Genomic DNA, 16144 nt, shown 5'->3' with positions numbered 1-16144 from the left:
TTAATATGCTACACGGACTACGGCAGATCCGATTTTATTCTGTTTGCAGGGCTATAAGAAGGTGACTCAGGGGCACCTAATGAAGAATGACAAGCACCTAATATCAGTCAAATGTTTCATTATTACTTTTACATTAATCTCCCCTTCGGCAAAGATGAGCCAATGCGCTTAACTGGAAAAACTAGGAGGCAATATGGACAGCATGGAGATCAAATTAATCCTGGCCTTTTGAACACAAGTAAAGAATTTGGATGAATACTGAAAAAGGTAGTAAGACAGGATTCCATTTGAACAAGAGCAATTTAACCACCACACAAAGCAGAATAGTCTGTGCATTTGGGCATCTATGGCTTTGATTGAACTCAGGAAGAACTGAGTGCTTTGTAGATTGTGTGAGTCTTAGCTCAAGTCTGAACTGGCAAATAAAAAGTCCTGCACTTTCAGGTTGTATTATAAACTCAGAGTCCACCCTCCGCAACCTCCCCCCAAAAGAAGTTTTCTGGATTATTTCTAGAAATATCTCTCAAGCACAGGAAGTAGACTTTCAGCAATTATCCATGCTCACTGGACAGAAATTTCTCTGCTTCTTCTCTGAGTTCTTCTATCAGAGAAGTCCGGGGAGCTCTTCCAAGCTTAGACCATGGAGACAGCTTCCTGAGAACTGGGAAGAGAGGTGGAATAGAGTGAGCTCCATTTATCCACCTGAACCAGAGAAAGAAACTGTTTTCCTGTAAACTTGACCCAGTTCCTTTCGCACACTCACCAGTCATCTTCTGCCTAAATTGGCAAGGAGTGTTAAGTGGAAAGAACGCTGTTATCATAGCCATTTATTGAACTCTTGCTATTGCTAGACACTGAAGTAAAGGGCTTTACATTAATGATTTGATTTAGCCTTCAAATGGCATCAGTATATTTTTATTTTATAGATAAGGAGATTCAGCCTTTGTGCAGAAACCCTGGATGTTGAAGTAAACCGTGATTACTCAGACAGAAGTTAAGTCCTTTTGGGACAGACGATAAAGATTCCAGGAGCAAGACATCTCTCCAAATAAAGCTGTCTTAGCCTCCCTGAACCTACCCTGTAAAATGAATCTGGATAGTTATGGTGCTGTGCTGGGAAACGGATTTTAATTTTGAAGTAAACGAAGTCTTTATAAAGTCAGCCATCTCTCTCCTAATACAACACTATATGTTACATTCAAAGCATGGGCATTACTATGCATCCAACAAAATCTTCTAGTTTCCCCTAGTCAGATGATCCTTTTTAATTGTTGTTAGTCAGGACCAATGGGCCAGTATTACAGGGGGAGAAGTATAACTTTTTCTTTTAATACAACGTTCATATTCAAATAGTCTTGACTCTAAAATGGATTCTTTAAACCCTTGCCATGTAACCTGCGGTCCAGGAATTAGTAGCATTGTCATCACCTTGTAATCCGCTAAAAATGAAGAATTTCAAACTCTGCTCTAGGCCTACTGCATCATAATCTGCATTTTAACAAGATACCCACATAATTAGTATGAACATAAGAATTTAGTGGCATTGCTTTATGCCGTCATTTCATTGGTGTTCAATCCTGGCTGGGTATCATAGTCATTTTGGAGTTTTGTAAACCTACAGTCTTGTCAACCTCACTTTGGGGTGAGATTGGGGATACACAGGTTTGCTAAACTCCACTAGGGATTTTGATATTTAGCCAAAGTTAGTTTTGACCTCGGCCTTTGCGATTATCTAGGTGGGTAACAGAGACCTGGCCAAGGACGGAGAAACATCTCTCAAAGGTTGGGAACACTCTCTGGGTACAGTTTAAGATGGCAACAGCAGAAAGTCTTGTATTCTCTCCTGGGAGAGAAATTAAAGAATTTCTCCACTGAATTTTAAAGATGGCAAACCTTTCCAAAACCATTCTGTTGCTTCCTTTATCGTACTCTCCCTCTTTTACCAAACTCTATCTACTCACCCTCCATTCACCATGAGAAAGAATAAGCAACAAAGAGTATAGAAAAATGAGAGATTCTCTTTCTTTTTTGTCCTCAATTCTGCTTCTGGGGAAGGAATGGAGCCAATAAAGATTGGGAAGACATTCTCCCCTATCTTCCTTTAAGCTTTTTAAGGCTACTTCATGTTCTTTTCTCACTAACCAAGAAATGTCTAAACCTTTTGCCTTTTATGTGTCCTGACTTTATCTTATTATCTTTATTGATAATCTCTTTGGCCCAGAACATATTTTGGGAAAGTGAACATTTCAAAAGTGGGGTGTTCAGCAATTAAACCCTTCTACTGTCTTCAAGGCAGTAGAGCTAAAATGTGTTTGTTGAAATAACCATGGAATATGAATACATTACTTCATAAACCCACATCTAAGCATATAAACAGGCTTCTCCTGGGTTATGTATTTGTATTTGTGTCTTTGGCCATTTGTATCACTTAATGTTGAATCTTCTTTCCCAGAACTACCTTATAAGTCTCTTCTTACTTGTTCACTTAAAGAACAGAGAGGCAGTACTTAAAAGAAAGAGCAAGTAGTAGAGATGCTTTGCTTTGGCAACCATACTTTCAATAGTTTGTTTTTCTCCCACCCTTACAAATTATCTCTTGCCAATGTTTATATTAATAACCATCATTTTAATAATGTTTATTTTTTGCACCGTGTGTTTCAGGGCCACTAGGCGCCTGAACAAAATTTACTAAACAAAATGACAAAATTAACCAAATAAGACAATAAGTCCAAATAAAGAGTGCATAAGCCTAGAGCAGAGATTAAGGTAATACAGGCAAACATAATACTGACTTGCCCCTAACAATGAAGTATTGAAGCAGTAATATTTGGAGGATGCAGCTGTTCACTTGAGCATGGCACTTTGCAGGCTGCTGGGCAGGGATGCTATCATCGAGATCTTCATTTGAGGATTATATCTATTCTCTTCTTAGGGCAATTTACTTCTTCAATAGACAGACTTCTTCAATGAACACAAGGCTACCAGTTAGACAAAATGTTTGGACGGATTTGAGATTGTGTCAGTGCTGTTCCAATTCCAACACTGTCACTCTCTATCACCAGAGATTCAATATTTTTCATCACCTATAAAATAGTAACTATATCATTTAGTGTTGCTGTGAGAAGTTAATGACATTATTTATGAAAAGTCATGGTGCAGTAAACACTCTATAGATAATAGCTATTATCAGTATGCCACTAATTTTTCTTTTCCTTCAAATAGCTTTATTTTATAATGAACAATAAGTAACAGAGGAACATTTCCAAAAGTCTTTCATAGAGCTTCCTAATTTAAACTTAAGTCACAGGTACCTTTGCGCAAACTAAAAAAAATTAAACCACCACATTAAAATAAATTTCAGTAAAGTTCAGAAATTACCATTCTTTTATTCCAATAGGACTCACAGATAGAAATAATGCAATCAAAAAGTACACCTATGGCAAATAATTGCGCCAATAAGATTCATTTATAAAAATCAGTGGGATGGAGATTACATGAGTATATGCATTTGTAAATATTCAGTGAACTGTTCTCTTCATATGGGTACATTTCATTGAATGTAAATTTTTGTTAACATCTTTACTGGAGTATAATTGCTTTACATTGCTGTGTTAGTTTCTGCTGTATAACAAAGTGAATCAGCTATAAGTATACTTATATCCCCATATCCGCTCCCTCTTGTGTCTCCCTCTCACCCTCCCTAGTCCACCCCTCTAGGTGGTCACAAAGCACCGAGCTGATCTCCCTCTGCTATGTGGCTGCTTCCCACTAGCTATCTGATTTACATTTGGTAGTGTATATATGTCCATGCCACTCTCTCACTTCATCCCAGCTTACGCTTCCACCTCCCCATGTCCTTAAGTCCATTCTATACGTCTGCGTCTTTATTCCTGTCCTGCCGCTAGGTTCTTCAGAACCATTTTGTTTTTAGATTCCAAATATATGTGTTAGCATATGGTATTTGTTTTTCTCTTTCTGACGTACTTCATTCTCTATGACAGATTCTAGGTCAATCCACCTCACTACAAATAACTCAATTTTGTTTCTTTTTAAGACTGAGTAATATTCCATTGTATATATGTGCCACATCTTCTTTATGCATTCATCTGTCGATGGACACTTAGGTGGCTTCCATGTCCTGGCTATTGTAAACAGTGCGGCACTGAACATTGTGGTACATGACTCTTTCTGAGTTATGGTTTTCTCAGGGTATATGCCCAGTAGTGGGATTGCTGGGTCGTATGGCAGGTTTTAGATTTTGGAGGACCCTCCATACTGTTCTCCATAGTGGCTGTATCAATTAACATTTCCACCAACAATGTAGCAGGGTTCCCTTTTCTCCACACACTCTCCACCATTTACTGTTTGTAGATTTTTTGATGATGGCCATTCTGTGAGGTGATACCTCATTGTAGTTTTGATTTGCATTTCTCTAATGATTAGTGATGTTGAACATCCTTTCATGTGTTTGTTGGCAATCAGTATATCTTCTACAGAGAAATGCCTATTTAGGTCGTCTGCCCATTTTTGGATTGTGTGTTTGGTTTTTTGTTATTGAGCTGCATGAGCTGCTTGTATATTTTGGATATTAATCCTTTGTCAGTTGTTTCATTTGCAAATATTTTCTCCCATTCTGAGGGTTGTCTTCTCGTCGTGTTTATGGTTTCCTTTGATGTGCAAAAGCTTTTAAGTTTCATTAGGTCCCATTTGTCTATTTTTGTTTTTACTTCCATTTCTCTAGGAGGTGGGTCAAAAAGGATCTTGCTGTGATTTATGTCATAGAGTGTTCTGCCTGTGTTTTCCTCTAAGAGTTTTATAGTGTCTGGCCTTATATTTAGGTCTTTAATCCATTTTGAGTTTATTTTTGTGTATGCTGTTAGGGAGTATTCTAATTTCATTCTTTCACATGTAGCTGTCCAGTTTGCCCAGCACCACTTATTGAAGAGGCTGTCTTTTTTCCATTGTATATTCTTGCCTCCTTTATCAAAGATAAGGTGACCATATGTGCATCGGTTTATCTCTGGGGTTTCTAACCTGTTCTATTGATCTATGTTTCTGTTTTTGTGCCAGTACCATACTGCCTTGATTACTGTAGCTTTGTCGTGTACTCTGAAGCAAGGGAGCCTGATTCCTCCAGCTCTGTTTTTCTTTCTGAAGATTGCTTTGGCTATTCAGGGTCCTTTGTGTTTCCATACAAATTGTGAAATTTGTTGTTCTTGTTCTGGGAAAAATGCCATTGGTAGTTTGACAGGGATTGCATTGAATCTGTAGATTGATTTGGGTAGTATAGTCATTTTCACAATGTTGATTCTTCCAGTCCAGGAACATGGTATATCTCTCCATCTGTTTGTATTGTCTTTACTTTCTTTCATCAGTGTCTTATAGTTTTCTGCATACAGGTCTTTTGTCTCCTCAGGTAGGGTTATTCCTAGGTATTTTATTCTTTTTGTTGTAATGGTAAATGGGAGTGTTTCCTTAATCTTTCTTTCAGATTTTTCATCATTAGTGTATAGGAATGTAAGAGATTTCTGTGCATTAATTTAGTATCCTGTTACTTTACCAGATTGATTTTTTAGCTCTAGGTGTTTTCTGGTAGCATCTTTAGGATCTGCAAACAGTGACAGCTTTACTTCTTTCCTGATTTGGATTCCCTTTTTTTCTTTTTCTTCCCTGATTGCTGTGGCTAAAACTTCTAAAACTATGTTGAATAATTGTGGTGAAAGTGGGCATCCTTGTCTTGTTCCTGATCTTAGTGTAAATGGTTTCAGTTTTTCACCATTGAGAATGATGTTGGCTGTGGGTTTGTCATATATGGCCTTTATTATGTTGAGGTATGTTCCCTCTATGCCTACTCTCTGGAGAGTTTTTATCATAAATGGGTGTTGAATTTTGTTGAAAGCTTTTTCTGCATCTATTGAGATGATCATATGTTTTTTCTCCTTCAATTTGTCAATATGGTTCATCACATTGATTGACTTGCGTATATTGAAGAATCCTTGCATTCCTGGGATAAATCCCACTTGATCACGGTGTATGATCCTTTTAAAGTGCTGCTGGATTTGTTTGCTACCATTTTGTTGAGGATTTTTGCATCTATGTTCATCAGTGATATTGGCCTGTTTCTTTTTTGTGTGACATCTTTGTCTGGTTTTGGTATCAGTGTGGTGGTGGCCTCGTAGAATGAGTTTGGGAGTGTTCCTCCCTCTGCTATATTTTGGAAGAGTTTGAGAAGGATAGGTCTTAGGTCTTCTCTAAATGTTTAATAGAATTTGCCTGTGAAGCCATCTGGTCCTGGGTTTTTTTCTGTTGGAAGGTTTTTAATTACAGCTTCAATTTCAGTGCTTGTGATTGGTCTGTTTATATTCTCTATTTCTTCCTGGTTCAGTCATGAAGCTTGTGTTTTCTACGAATTTGCCCATTTCTTCCAGGTTGTCCATTTTGTTGGCATATATTTGCTTGTAGTAATCTTTCATGATACTTTGTATTTCTGCAGTTTCAGTTGTTACTTCTCCTTTTTCATTTCAAATTCTGTTGGTTTGAGTCTTCTCCCTTTTTTTCTTGATAAATCTGGCTAATGGTTTATCAATTATGTTTATCTTCTCAAAGAACCAGCTTTTACTTTTATTGACCTTTGCTATCATTTCCTTCATTTCTTTTTCACTTATTTCTGTTCTGATCTTTATGATTTCTTTCCTTCTGCTAACTTTGGGTTTTTTTTGTTCTTCTCTAATTGCTTTAGGTGTAAGGTTAGGTTGTTTAATTGAGATGTTTCTTGTTTCTTGAGTTAGGATTATATTGCTATAAACTTCCCTCTTAGAACCACTTTTGCTGCATCCAGTAGGATTTGGATTGTCGTGTTTTCCTTGTCATTTGTTTCTAGGTATTTTTTTGAGTTCCTCTTTGATTTCTTCAATGATCTCTTGGTTTTTTAGTAGCGTATTGTTTAGCCCTCATGTGTTTGTATTTTTTACTGTTATTTTCCTGTAATTGATATCTTGTCTTATAGTGGTGTGGTCAGGAAAGGTACTTGATATGATTTCAATTTTATTAAATTTACCAGGGCTTCATTTGTGACCCAAGATATAATCTATCCTGGAGAATATTCCATGAACACTTCAGAAGAAAGTGTATTCTGTTGTTTTTGGATGGAATGTACTATAAATATCAATTAAATCCATCTTGTTTAATGTCTCATTTAGAGCTTGTGTTTCCTTATTTATTTTCATTTTGGATGATTGTCCATTGCTAAAAGTGGGGTGTTAAAGTCCCCTACTATTATTGTGTTACTGTTGATTTCCTCTTTTATTGCTGTTAGCATTTGCCTTATGTATTGAGGGGCTCCTATGTTGAGTGCATAAATATTTACAATTGTTATATCTTTTTCTTGGATTAATCCCTTGATCATTATGTAGTGTCCTTCTTTGTCTCTTGTAATAGTCTTTATTTTAAAGTCTATTTTGTCTGATATGTGAATTGCTACTCCAGCTTTCTTTTGATTTCCATTTGCATGGAATATCTTTTTCCATCCCCTCACTTTCAGTCTGTATGGGTCCCTAGGTGTGAAGTTGGTATCTTGCATATATATGGGTGTGTTTATATGCAAGATACCAACTGAATATATATGGGTGTTGTTTTTGTATCCATTCAGCCAGTCTATGTCTTTTGGTGGGACCATTTAATCCATTTACATGTAAGGTAGTTATTGATATGTATGTTCCTATTAATAAATTCTTAATTGTTTTGGGTTTGTTATTGTAGGTCTTTTCCTTCTCTTGTGTTTCCTGCCTAGAGAAGTTCCTTTAGCATTTGTTGTAATGCTGGTTTGGTAGTGCTGAATTCTCTTAGCTTTTGGTGTCTGTAAAACTTTTAATTTCTCCGTTGAATCTGAATGAGATCCTTGCTGGGTAGAGTAATCTTGGTTGTAGTTTCTTCCCTTTCATCACTTCCCTTTCATCAAATATGTCCTTCCACACCCTTCTGGCTTGCAGAGTTTCTGCTGAAAGATCAGCTGTTAACCTTATGGGGATTCCCTTGTATATTATTTGTTGTTTTTCCCTTGCTGCCTTAATATTTTTTCTTGGTATTTAATTTTTGATAGTTTGATAATATGTGTCTTGGCGTGTTTCTCCTCAGATTTATCCTGTATGGGACTCTCTGCTCTTCCTGGACTTGATTGACTATTTTCTTTCCCATATTAGGGAAGTTTTCAACTATAAAGTCTTCAAATATTTTCTCAGTCCCTTTTTTTTTCTCTTCTTCTTCTGGTATCCCTATAATTCGAATGTTGGTGTATTTAATGTTGTCCTGGAGGTCTCTAAGACTGTCCTCAATTCTTTTCATTCTTTTTTCTTTATTCTGCTCTGTGGTAGTTATTTCCACTATTTTATCTTCCAAGTCACTTATCCATTCTTTTGCCTCAGTTATTCGGCTATTGATTCCTTGTAGAGAATTTTTAATTTCCTTTATTGTGTTGTTCATCATTGTTTGTATGCTCTTTAGTTCTTTTAGGTCCTTGTTAAACATCTTTTTTTATTTTCTCCATTCTATTTCCAAGACCTTGAATCATCTGTACTATCATTACTCTGAAGTCGTTTTAAGGTAGAGTGCCTATTTCCTCTTCATTTGTTTGGTCTGATGGGTTTTTACCTTGCTCCTTCATCTGCTGCATACTTCTCTGTCTTGTCATTTTGCTTGACTTACTGTGTTTGGGGTATCCTTTTCACAGGCTGCAGGTTCATAGTTCCCATTGTTTCTGGTGTCTGCCCCCAGTGGCTAAGCTTGGTTCAGTGGGTTTTGTAGGCTTCCTAGTGGAGGGGACTGGTGCCTGTGTTCTGGTGGATGAGGCTGGATCTTTTCTTTGTGGTGGGCAGGACCTCGTCCTGTGGTGTGGTTTCTGTGAACTTATTATGATTTTAGGCAGCCTCTCTGCTAATGAGTGGGTTTGTGTTCCTGTCTTGCTAGTTGTTTGGCATGGGTTGTTCAGCACTGTAGCTTGCTTGTCATTGATTGTAGCTACGTCTTACCACTAAGACGGAGATATCTGGGAGAGCTCTTGCTGATTGATATTACTTGGGGCCAATAGGTCTCTGGTGGTCCAGTGTCCTGAACTCAGCTCTCCCACCTCAGAGGCTCAGGCCTGTCAACTGGCCAGTGCAGCAAGACCCTATCAGCCACATGGCTTAGAAGTTGTGTATCATCTGCAAATTTTCTTCAACTTTCTCAGCCTTCACGAAAGTCACTGATCAACACAGACTCTCTCCTTTAATACAATGCTCTTGGATGAAGAATGTGTAAACCACTGACTTTGGGTCTGTATCTTTATTTATTTTCTGAGCAGCAACTACTGGTTTAAATAGAACATTTAGCTCTGGATGTTCCTTCTTCTCATTATTTGATGTATATCCAGAGGAAACAGCTGAGCCACCACTCTTGCTACTGTTTCTGTTACTATCATCTGAGGTGACAGTAGAATTGGCAGCAAAATTTCAAGGGTCTGATGTCAAGGACCCATTTGGAAGCCACGTCAACCTGATGAGGGTGAGCAAAGGATACTGTGGGTGGAAAAGAAATGAAATGATGTGTCAAGGTTCTAAGGACTGGCTGGATTAGCTGAGATATTTATGGAAGGCTGATAGAGCCACACATACAGCAAGAAACTAATTTATATTTGAGAAAACAGGCAAACTATTCACTATTGAAAATATTTTTAATAATGGAAAGACAGAATTGTAGCATGTCTAATGTTCTTTTTAAATTTATTTTCATGTGCTATGATATACCACCTTCCATTATGTCCCAAATCTAACAAAATTCAACCACTCACCCAATGATGATTAGCCTTGCAAGGTTTATAGTCAAGTGGAAGGAAAGCCTATAGAAGCAAAATCCAGATGAGTAATAGAAACTCCAGCAGAGCTGGTGAGGTAGGAATACTTCTAATAACTCTCAGATATCCCCTTCCAACTCATCCAACACAACTCTTTGAGTCTTAATGGAGTGCTACTATGTCCCACTCACTTACCCCCACAGTCTAGCCTTAGGGTCGTTTGTCTTGCAAAGCTTACCTGGGACCCAGGTTAGTACTAAATTCCCTCAGTAATACTGGGTGCTCTTTTCTGGAAACAGATCCACTGGCTATTTTAGAGGAAATCTTCTACTCTCAGGTGAAGTTAAGTTGCTTTCGCTATGTTTCTAGACTTGTTTCTAGCCCCCTTTTAGGCATCTAACTCTCGATTGTTGGAATCATTTGCTCATCCTTTCCTTCTTACAGTAATGCTTTCTAGGCACCTTCATGGGCCAGACATGGTTCTAGACACTGGGGATGGAGGAGTGAGCCTGACCAACATGCTTCTTGTCTTGGAGGTGAGCTGGATATACAGGATGATAACTGAAACCATGGCAGTAATTATTCCCGTGGTGCCTCCACTTCCTCACAAACAGAATAGTGTTGCCTGGTTAGAGTCATGATTCTTTAACCATAGTAAGGTATCCTAACATTTTAAAAATACAGTTATTTCAACCTGCCTAATAGCTCTCAGTGGGTGTGGCATATAGAACAATATCTGGCACATACCCACGAATTCTCACAGCCTTGACTGTCGACTATAAGATTTCTTTCTTTTTTCTACTCGTATGCTTCATACTTAGGTGTAGTGAGAAGAATATTAAACTAGGAGTCAGAACTCCTAGGCTCTGTTTTGTCACATACTGGCTGTATTACCTTAGCTGAATCAACTATGAGCTTTGGTTTTTACATTAGTTGAGGGGAACAATAATACCTCATGGCACACTTCCAAAGACTGGTGTAAAGAACAAATATGTATTCAAAATGTAATGAATCTTTGTTCACAAAATCAGATGTGCAAAAAATATCAACAACATTTATTTAAATTCGATTCTGTGCCCTCGTTCCAGTGGGTTAGTAGAAAATTCAATCTCAGTCATTTTGAGTTTTCCTCCTCCCTATAGTACCAAGGTGTTTCAGCATCACTAAACCATCGGAAGACCCCTTGGGCCATTGAGCCATTCACTCTGATTAATACTGATATGTACCCACTGTCCTACCTCACATGCTCCTTGTTCCCATGCCTCACTAAGGACATGGGGATGCTTGCCAAGGTCTGGGATCCTATGCCAGGTAACAGCCTCCCTTGGTGCATATGTTGACTATCCCATCCATCCACAAGCACCTGCCACTTCACAGTGAGGGTGATATTCTCTTTTCTTCCTGCTTTCCCTAGAACACCCAATATCAAATTTTTAATATTCTGAGGACTTTGACCCCAAAATAGGAACATCTACTGACCTCAAGCAGCTTTTTCTTTGCTTTCTACCCTGAAAAACTGGCTTGAGGCAACAGGACGAGAAAATACGTAATGCCTGGCAACATGTTCAGAAGACAACAAAGGGCAAAATAGGGAGAACTAATACAAATTCATATATAAATAAATTACCCTGTCAAAGGACATTTAAAACACATACACTCTGATATATTCATATGAATATGTGGTAGAATTCACCTCTGAGTCACAGGCACCTTTGCAGAGCAGTAGGTAACTAACCAGAAAAGAGGCACATCTTCTGCTGTTCACAGATGCTGCTCTTTTCCACTGTGGTTCATGCCACATTGTGGATTTCAGCTTTGAAGAAGCCTCCAGAGCCAGTATAGATCACTGAGTCTTTGATTAAACTCTTCTAAGGTCTAATAGTCTGGAATGTTTCATTATTTTCTTGGCAGGACTTGTGATTTATTTTTTAGCAGCTGCAGAAAGCAAAAAACTTGGGAGAAGATGTGTGTCACTGTTTGGGGACCCACAAACAAGCGGCCAATTATGGTGCCTTTAAAAAGAACATATTCATTAGTAAGTTTAGCTACTTGCTGTGTGGAAGTCTGAGTTCCATTCCCCTACCTCTTCCACTCACCCACCAACATCCACCAAAATGGGCATTTGATAATAAGGACAACTTCCACAAATTCAGTGCATACTCTGTGTCAGCCATTGTGCCTAGAACTTAAAGAGATTTGAGACACAGAAACCTAGAGGAGAAAAACACATGAAGACAGAGATTAGACTGAAGTGTCTACAATTCAAAGAACACCAAGATTGGTAGATAGCCACCAAAACCCAGGGGAGGGCCATGAAATGGAAACTTCTTCAGAGCCTCTGGAAGGAACCAATCCTGTCAAGACCTTGATTAAGGATTTCTAGCTTCTAGAACTGTGAGAGAATAAATTTCTGTTGTGTTAAGCCACAAAATTTGTGCTAATTTGTTACAGCAGCCCTGGAAAACTAATAAAATCGTTTAATCCTGACAATAACCATGTGATTAGTAACATCATCCCCATTTTACTGAAAAGGAGATTAAAGACAAGAGTGGTTAAGTAGCTTGTCAGCACCACACAAATTTCAGGTACACAGCTGGAATTCAAACTTGGGGTTAAAGCCTAGCTCTTCTCTATTCTGAAGCCCACACATTTAGCAATTTCACAAAAGCAATTCCCAGTAGAGGCTAGGGAATATTTCTTTACCCAGAAGAGCCACTAAAAATAAAGCAGTCCATTTTTCTTGAGACACATAACAGAAGTGAAAACAACTAAATATAATTCCTAGCATTTAAAAATTATTGAAATATAGTTGATTTACATATTATATTAGTTTCAGGTATACAGCATAGTGATTCAGTATTTTCACAGGTTAGACTCCATTAAAAAATATTACAAGATAATGGCTATAATTCCCTGTGCTATGCAAAATATCCTTTTTTTCTCTCCATGTCAATAAAAAATGTTTTATTGAAACACAGTTATACTGTGTTATACTGTATACACAGTTATACTCCTTTATTTACATTTTACTGTAAATGTAGCTGCTTTTTGGCTACAATGACTGAGCTGAGTAGATACAACAGAGATCATATGGCAAATCTAAACTATTTACTACCTGGCCCTTTATACAAGTTTGCCAATCCCTGCTCCAGAAAAGCAGAATTATTATTATTATTTTTTGAAGCACATATGATGGGAGTTATACTATTTATTTTTTAACATCTTTATTGGAGTATAATTGATTTACAATGGTGTGTTAGTTTCTGCTGTATAATAAAGTGTATCAGCTACACATATACATATATCCCCATATCTCCTCCCTACTGCATCTCCCTCCCACCCTCCCTATCCCACCCATCTAGGTGGTCACAAAGCACCGAGCTGATCTCCCTCTGCTATGTGGCTGCTTCCCACTAGCTATCTATTTTACATTTGGTAGTGTATATATGTCCATGCTACTCTCTCACTTTGTCCCAGCTTACCCTTCCCCCTCCCCGTGTCCTCAAGTCCATTCTCTACGTCTGCATCTTTATTGCTGTCCTGCCCCTAGGTACTTCAGAACCTTTTTTTTTTTAGATTCCATATATATGTGTTAGCATATGGTATTTGTTTTTCTCTTTCTGACTTACTTCACTTTGTATGACAGTCTCTAGGTCCATCCACCTCACTACAAATAACTCAATTTTGTTTCTTTTTACGGCTGAGTAATATTCCATTGTATATATGTGCCACATCTTCTTTATCCATTCATCTGTCGATGGACACTTAGGTTGCTTCCATGTCCTGGCTATTGTAAATAGTGCTGCAATGAATATTGCGGTACATGATTCTTGATGAATTATGGTTTTCTCAGGGTATATGCCCGGTAGTGGGATTGCTGGGTCATATGGTAGTTCTATTTGTAGTTTTTTAAGGACCCTCCATACTGTTCTCCATAGTGGCTGTATCAATTTACATTCCGACCAACAGTGCAAGAGGGTTCCCTTTTCTCCACACCTTCTCCAGCATTTATTGTTTGTAGATTTTTTGATGATGGCCATTCTGACCGGTGTGAGGTGATACCTCATTGGAGTTTTAACTTGCATTTCTTTAATGTTTAGTGATGTTGAGCATTCTTTCATGTGTTTGTTGGCAATCTGTATATCTTCTTTGGAGAAATGTCTATTTAGGTCTTCTGCCCATTTTTAGATTGCATTGTTTGTTTTTTTTGTTATTGAGCTATATAAGCTGCTTGTATATTTTGGAGATTAATCCTTTGTCAGTTGCTTCATTTGCAAATATTTTCTCCCATTCTGAGGATTGTCTTTTCATTGTGTTTATGGTTTCCTTTGCTGTACAAAAGCTTTTAAGTTTCATTAGGTCCCATTTGTTCATTTTTGGTTTTATTTCCATTTCTCTAGGAGGCGGGTCAGAAAGGATCCTGCTGTGATTTATATCATGGAGTGTTCTGCCTATGTTTTCCTCTAAGAGTTTGATGGTGTCTGGCCTTAGATTTAGGTCTTTAATCCATTTTGTGTTTATTTTTGTGTATGGTGTGAGGAAGTGTTCTAAATTCATTCTTTTACATGTAGCTGTCCAGTTTTCCCAGCACCACTTATTGAAAAGGCTGTCTTTACTCCATTGTATATTCCTGCCTCCTTTATCAAAGTTAAGGTGACCATATGTGCATGTATTTATAGCTGGGCTTTTTAACCTGTTCCATTGATCTATATGTCGGTTTTTGTGCCAGTATCATACTGTCTTGATTACTGTAGCTTTGTAGAATAGTATGAAGTCAGGGAGCCTGATTCCTCTAGCTCCATTTTTCTTTCTCAAAATTGCTTTGGCTATTCAGGGTCTTTTGTGTTTCCATACAAATTGTGAAATTTTTTTATTCTTGTTCTTTGAAAAATGCCATTGGTCATTTCATAGGGATTGCATTGAATCTGTAGATTGCTATGGGTAGTATAGTCCTTGTCACAATGCTGATTCTTCCAATCCAAGAACATGGTATATCTCTCCATCTGTTTGTATCATCTTTAATTTCTTTCATCAGTGTCTTATAGTTTTCTGCATAGAGGTCTTTTCTCTCCTTAAGTAGGTTTATTCCTAGGTAGTTTTTTCTTTTTGTTGCAATTGTAAATAGGAGTGTTTCCTTAATTTCTCTTTCAGATTTTTCATCATTAATGTATAGGAATGCAAGAAATTTCTGTGCAGTAATTTTGTATCCTGTTACTTTACCAAATTCATTGATTAGTTCTGTACTTTTCTGGTAGCATCTTTAAGATTCTCTACGTATAGTATCATGTCATCTGCAAATACTGACAGCTTTACTTCTTTTTTTCCGATTTGGATTCCTTTTATTTCTTTTTCTTCTCTGATTGCTGTAGATAAAACTTCCAAAACTATGTTGACTAACAGTGGTGAGAGTGGGCAACCTTGTCTTGTTCCTGATCTTAGTGTAAATGGTTTCTATTTTTCACCATTGAGAACAATGTTGGCTGTGGGTTTGTCATATATGGCCTTTATTATGTTGCGGAAAGTTCCCTCTATGCCTACTTTCTGGAGGGTTTTTATCATAAATGAGTGTTGAATTTTGTTGAAGGCTTTTTCTGCATCTATTCAGATGATCATATGGTTTTTCTCCTTCTATTTTTTGATATAGTTTATCACATTGATTGACTTGAGTATATTGAAGAATTCTTGCATTCCTGAGATAAATCCCACTTGATCATGGTGTATGATCCTTTTAAAGAGCTGCTGGATTGTGTTTGCTACTATTTTGTTGAGGGTTTTTGCATCTACGTTCATCAGTCATATGGCCTGTAGTTTTCTTTATTTGTGACAGCTTTGGTTTTGGTATCAGGGTGATGATGGCTGATAGAATGAGTTTGGGAGTTTTCCTTCCTCTGCAAATTTTGGAAGAGTTTGAGAAGATGGGCTTTAGCTCTTCTCTAAATGTTTGATAGAATTCACCAGTGAAGCCATCTGGTCCTGGACATTTGTCTGTTGGAAGATTTTTGCATCTATATTCATTAAAGGTATTGGCCTGTGATTTTCTTTTTTTGTAGTTTCCTTGTTGTTTTGGTATCATGGTAATTGTGTCTCATAGAATAAATTTGGGAGTGTTCCATCCTCTTCGATTTTTTGGAGTAGTCTGAGAAGAATAGCTATTAGTTCTTCTTTAAATGTTTGGTAGAATTTCCTTGTGAATGCTTCTGGTCCTGGAGTTTTGTTTGCTGGGAGGTTTTTCTTTTTTTTTACAAATTCAATTTCACTATTAGTGATCAGTCTGTTTTAATTGTCTGTTTCTTCTTGATTCATTCTTGGCAGACTGTA

General features: G+C 37.5%; 1 protein-coding gene across 1 annotated transcript in view; it reads left to right on the top strand.

The window, feature by feature from the left end:
* PRELID2 (PRELI domain containing 2) overlaps positions 1-16144 on the top strand; it is a 703347-nt gene that overhangs the window by 642715 nt on the left and 44488 nt on the right. The window lies entirely within an intron of this gene.

The sequence above is a fragment of the Globicephala melas genome, chromosome 3 (genome assembly GCF_963455315.2).
Source record: "Globicephala melas chromosome 3, mGloMel1.2, whole genome shotgun sequence".
Classification (NCBI taxonomy): Eukaryota; Metazoa; Chordata; class Mammalia; order Artiodactyla; family Delphinidae; genus Globicephala; species Globicephala melas.
The sequence above is the reverse complement of the archived record's forward strand: the minus strand, read 5'-3'. Positions and strand labels throughout refer to the sequence as shown.